Raw genomic sequence first — 6,000 nt, forward strand, 5'->3', positions numbered from 1 at the left:
TGTTAAATTTAATAATAATAATAATAATTTGCACTCTTGTTTTGCAAGCCAGAGGATTTACTTTTACATAATTTATTTTGTCAGCTGTTAAATTAGGGGTTCTTAGACACTCATCATATTAGAATTACAGGGTCTGAAGATTGCCCAGCATAGTTTTCTAACTGCTAGACACTGTGTAGGAACAATAAACACTGTTCACATAGTATGTCCCCATTTTCCAAAAACAAAATGACCCTGTAAAGTTTCAGGACAGATTATGATGCATGTATTCAACTGAAAAGTATTCCATGTTACTGTTGGGATTACAAGTGAACATGTAAATACACAGTGTAACTAGATTACTTTGTCAAACCACTGTATCTGCTGAATTTTGTTGGAACTACTACTACATTCTAAAAACAAGTTAAACAAGGTTAAATTTGACAATTGAATATATCTTTTATAAATATAAATTATATTTATATATTGTGATGTACTCACTGTGTATCTTTTGTTAAGCATGGCACTGCCTGTTTCCTCGCTGGCAAGGTGACACTTGCAAATGCATTGCTTGTCAATCTCTAAGGAAAAGCAAATAATCTGTATACATTGACAGTTCTTTTTTTCTTTTTCTTTTTTACTGAAGATTCCATTCATCACATTCCTTGTTAATTCTGTTTTGTTAAAGATGCAGTTCCATGTAATGAAAATAAATTATATCCAAGAGGGGACCCAAACATCAAGGTGAATGCAGGCCTGTTTGGGCCATGCTTTTTTAAGATGTAGCCCCTATAATAAAGCCTTTTTAATATTGAAATTCCTGGAGTGCCTGGATGTTGATTTATATTTCCACCATTTTTTCCCCATGCAATTCCATGTGTTTAATATCATGCAACAATGAACAATTTGAACAGTATATGTGACCTTCCAATTTGTGTAAACTTAATGCTAGAAATATTTGATTTCACCCAGAGACTCACTGGACACCGCAGGCACTTCAGATTGTTCCTCCTTTGTGCCTTGCTTGTTTTCCTACAGAAAAAAAGCAGAAATTACTAAATCATGTATGCACGAAAAAAATATTTTGAGGTGAAGTAAATTTAGCAGAAAAGATTAAGAACTTTCTACATTGAATAAGCTATAGCGTGAACTTGAAAATATTAAGTAAATGTGACATTTGTACTCATTTTAAACCTGTATAAAGTAATGCTCTAGCTTCCAAGAAAATATTACTTATGATTGTTTAATATTTTTACAATGCGTCATCATGTACCCATCCTAAAGTAGAAAAACTTGTCATATGTATTCGCTAATTTTAGTAAATTTCACAGGTAAATAAAATAAGTACATTTTACTTAAAGTTTTGAAACTGGTGTTCCCAACATGCACCAGGCTTAAATAATTAATGAGCTTACATGGTTTCAATGTTTGCAAGTTTATTTACATAGTTTTTATTGTTAATTTTGATGTTATGTTTAATAACTTCTTGTTTTGTGATGCCTAAAGTTCATTTTTCACTCAAAATTACTTGTTGACGATCAAAAAAATTGTGTTGAATGTTAGTCTTCGTGTTTTTATGCACCAAGTGTTAAGGTCTGTAATTGCAACTCTGTGTCTTGTTTCAATCACCTGTAATGCAAGATGATGTTGTCTAATAGAGCTGTTCAGACTGTTGTCCACAAACCTGAAAGAGAATTCACCATGGGTTCCCTCAGGATTTTCCTATGGGGTTTATTATAATGGGGTTTCTGAAGTTATGAGTAAAATCAAGTCTGTGGTAAACATTACTTGACAAAACGTGGATGTTTTGTTCTACAACATAAATTACACACTTTTATAACTTAAACGTGAATTTGGAAGCTGTATTGAATTTCATTTTTATTTATTTATTTTTTTACACAGTGGCTTAAAAATTCATGCTTGAGGTATGACTGCGTGTAATTTATGTTGTAGAACAAATGTTCACGAATCATCAAGTAATGTTTACCATGATTTTCCTCATAAGTTCAAAAATCCCATTATAAAAACCCATAGGAAAATCTCGAGGGAACCTATGGTGAATTAGACTTCCGGGTTCGCCTACAAACTGGCATCACGGCTGAACAGCTATATTGACTAAATGTGTTAGTCTTCCATGTGAAAGGCTTCATGGGATGTAATTAAACGTGTTTTTATAAGAAAAGTTCAAAATCTGAAGTGTTCTAATGAAATGTTCATTTAAAAGTTTATTTAAAAGTGCACTCAGTAACTTTTTGGACTTACACTGACACCTAGTGGCTTGGATGCAGCATCATTCAAAATCAGTAGTTTTCAGTTTCAGATGCCATTGTAGAAATTTAGTATTCACACTCAGCCATGATTACTTTGAGTGAAAGTGTCAAATAACAGGAAGATTACTGAGATTAAGTGAGTAGTATTCAGCTGGTCATGTGATTCTAATATGGCAGCCCCCATGTGCAGACCCTCTCCATGTAAAATAAAACAGCTTTTATAAGGTTACTGATATGACTGGAGTCTTCATTTTAATGTGAGTGGTCATGATTTCCTACATATATTGCAAAATTACAATTCATGTTTTTAGGAGTTAAACTTTTTTAATGAGGAAAATAATTACTGAGTGCACCTTTAAGTACCATGTATATCATATTTGTAAGTAAAAGTTACATTTACTCAATATTAGGTATGTTATAAAATAAAGTAGACTTTATTTAATTTTCTACCATACAAATTTACTTGGTAAAACTGTGTGCAAAAACTTGCAAAATATAAATTCATTAAATCTTATTCATTTTTTCAGTGTTATAGTTTGCTTAGGGAATAATCCATGCATTTCCCACATAAATACTGAAAAATAAAACTAAAAAGTGCGTTTTTAATAAACAAAATGCAAGAGAAAAAAAAGTGGACACTAGACTTCTTAAAGCAAACAGCAGATTGTATGTTAGCTATGTGTGTGCAATTTTAACAATCGCACCAGTTTGGCTCTGTCAGATAATCTGCGATCCAGTACTTGCTGGCGGCGACGGGCCTCCCAGTGCATTGCTGACATATTACACCACCTGTTGGCCTGTAAAAGAGACAGGATTATGTGACCAAGTCAATGCGAAGTAACGTAAAACCATATCCTGATTAATGAAATTCAAACCCACGTGTTGAGATGTTTCCTTTGTCATGACACTCATAAAGAAATAAACACTGAACTGATTTCTTAGATGCTCAGAAATGTTGACAGTTTACCAGACAAGGCAGATTTAGCAGTAAGCCAGAAAATAAACCATTCATATTATGAAAGCGATTTATTTAGAAGTGTCAAACATTCAGTGCTATTCGTCATGTGCAATCTTGCTACCGTTACATCACATATATCAACTATGCAGATCAAAAACTGCAAATTATGTCCTAGTTTGACACAGTCTATAAATAATAAGAATTTGCCTAGCAATAAACATGCAATCGGATGTGCAAGAAGAAAATGCATTTGCAGAGAGAGAGATAGACAGGATTTACCAAGTTCAGCTGTCCTGCAGAAGTTTCGTGTGCACCTCACACAACACTGTGCCCTTCTGTTCAGACGCGTTGTTGAACGGCTTGTTGGTTTCCAAGCAACGGTCAGCACTTCCGGTCCACAAGGAGGTCTGTCACACACTGATCTATATATAATATATATATATATATATATATATATAACAGTGGTTACATCAAGTAAAAGGTATTAAACTACTTACCTTGCACCTTGAACGTGAGTGTAGAGAATTTAACTGTTTATTTCATCAAATTTTTCAAAGATATTTTTCAAGGTAATTTTAATTTTATTTTTTAATAGTCTATCATTAATTTTTGAGTCACAAATATCACAAGTATCACGTTTTCATAGGGTTACTCCATTTGATGTGAACAAAATGTGCCTTCCCATACAAATATCTAATATATGTACATTTTTAAAACTTCACACGTGACCATGATGATCTTAAGGGATCCTGTCTGTTTTGTTTTTGTTTTTTTGGGCAACATAATGGCAACCGGCATGTTGATCACCTGACTTTAATTTTGTGGACAAAAGTTTAAAAAAAATATATATTTTTAATATTTTAAAACTATTTTTTTTTCACTACTTATTTTTAAGAAATATCTATAAAAGATTATTCCAAACTGCTTTTGCCAATATTTCTTTTATAAGGAATATTCCAGGTTCAATTCAATTTAAACTCAATCGACAGCATTTGTGGCATAACACTGATTACCACAAAACTGTGTTTTGAATTGCCCCTCCTTTTCTTGAAAAAAGAAGCCAAAATCTGGGTTCCAGTGGGGCACTTACAATGGAAGTGAATGGGGGCCAATGTGTAAACGTTAAAATACTCACCGTTTCAAAAGTATAGCTACAAGACATAAACAATATGCATGTTAACATGATTTTAGTGTGATAAAATCACTTACTGAACTTTTCTGTGTAAAGATATTGCCCATTTTACAGCCATGATGATGTAATGTCAACAAACCTTAAACCCCTAAAACGACAGTAAAAATTACAATTTAAACAATTTTTTACATAATGTAAGTGCTTTTATAAAATTATAAGCTTCACATTTCTGCCCTTAAACCCTTCAAAAAGTAACCCCATTCACTTCCATTGTAAGTGCATCACTGTAACTTCGATTTTTGCTTCTTTTTATTTTTTAAAGAAAAGGAGGAAAAAAAGGAGTCAAAATTATTTTTCGGGGTAATCAACATTATGCCACAAATGCTGCCAATTGAGCTTAACTTGTATTGAACCCAGAATATTCCTTTAATTAGACTATTTATTTTTTAAAACTGGCAACACCACTTAAACATTTTTGTACTTTAAGCCCCAGAAAATATATGAAAATGACTTTGAACTCATAAACTGAAAACATGTTCCTTATAGTAGAGGTATTTTCAAGTATGTTTTGAATTACTTTTTAATGTATTTTTGAATGACTTAATAGATCAGGACAAAACGTGAGCGTCACGTCGTTGAAGAAAGAGAAGATCCTTCTTCAAAATGTTTTACATGCTCTGCAGTGATGTGGGCTCCCTCCAAAATCCACATAATGCACCAGGGATGTGCACAGGGGTGTGGTTACAGTGGCCCAAGCCACTGCCCCTTTGCCCTCTTGGGCTGAGGTGCCCCTCTGGAGAAAGTAATTTTATTTGCATATATTAATTTTGCAGACGCTGTTTACCCCCAGCATCAAAGCGATTTATATATGATGAATAGTACAACACTGCATGATTTTTTATTTTTTTTGGTTTATGTAAACACGCTAGACTATGAATAAAACCAAATTATTGGCATAGCAGATCTTGTACACTGTGTAATATAAGGTATTAATTAATTGTTTGTGCTCCTAAGATTATCTAATATGATTCATGTTTTATAAAGGCACTGTCTGTACTACTGATCTTTTGTAGTGTCTAGTAGTGTGTCTGTTTGGATCTGCCACGTAACATTAAGAGTAAAGGTTTTGATGACACATACAGTGCATCCGGAAAAGTATTAACAGCGCTTCACTTTTTCCACATTTTGTTATGTTACAGCCTTATTCCAAAATGGATTAAATTCATTATTTTCCTCAAAATTCTACAAACAATACCCCATAATGACAATGTGAAAGAAGTTTGTTTGAAATCTTTGCAAATTTATAAAAAAAATAAATAAATAATAATAAAAAAAACAATAAAGAAAAAAAAAATTACATGTACATAAGTATTCACAGCCTTTGCTCAATACTTTGTTGAAGCACCTTTGGCACCAATTACAGCCTCAAGTCTTTTTGAGTATGATGCTACAAGCTTGGCACACCTATTTTTGGGCAGTTTCTCCCATTCTTCTTTGCAGGACCTCTCAAGCTCCATCAGGTTGGATGGGGAGCGTCGGTGCACAGCCATTTTCAGATATCTCTAGAGATGTTCAATTGGGTTAAAGTCTGGGCTCTGGCTGGGCCACTCAAGGACATTCACAGAGTTGTCCCGTAGCCACTCCTTTGTTATCTCGGCTGC

The sequence above is a fragment of the Myxocyprinus asiaticus genome, chromosome 32 (genome assembly GCF_019703515.2).
Source record: "Myxocyprinus asiaticus isolate MX2 ecotype Aquarium Trade chromosome 32, UBuf_Myxa_2, whole genome shotgun sequence".
NCBI classification, from domain to species: Eukaryota; Metazoa; Chordata; class Actinopteri; order Cypriniformes; family Catostomidae; genus Myxocyprinus; species Myxocyprinus asiaticus.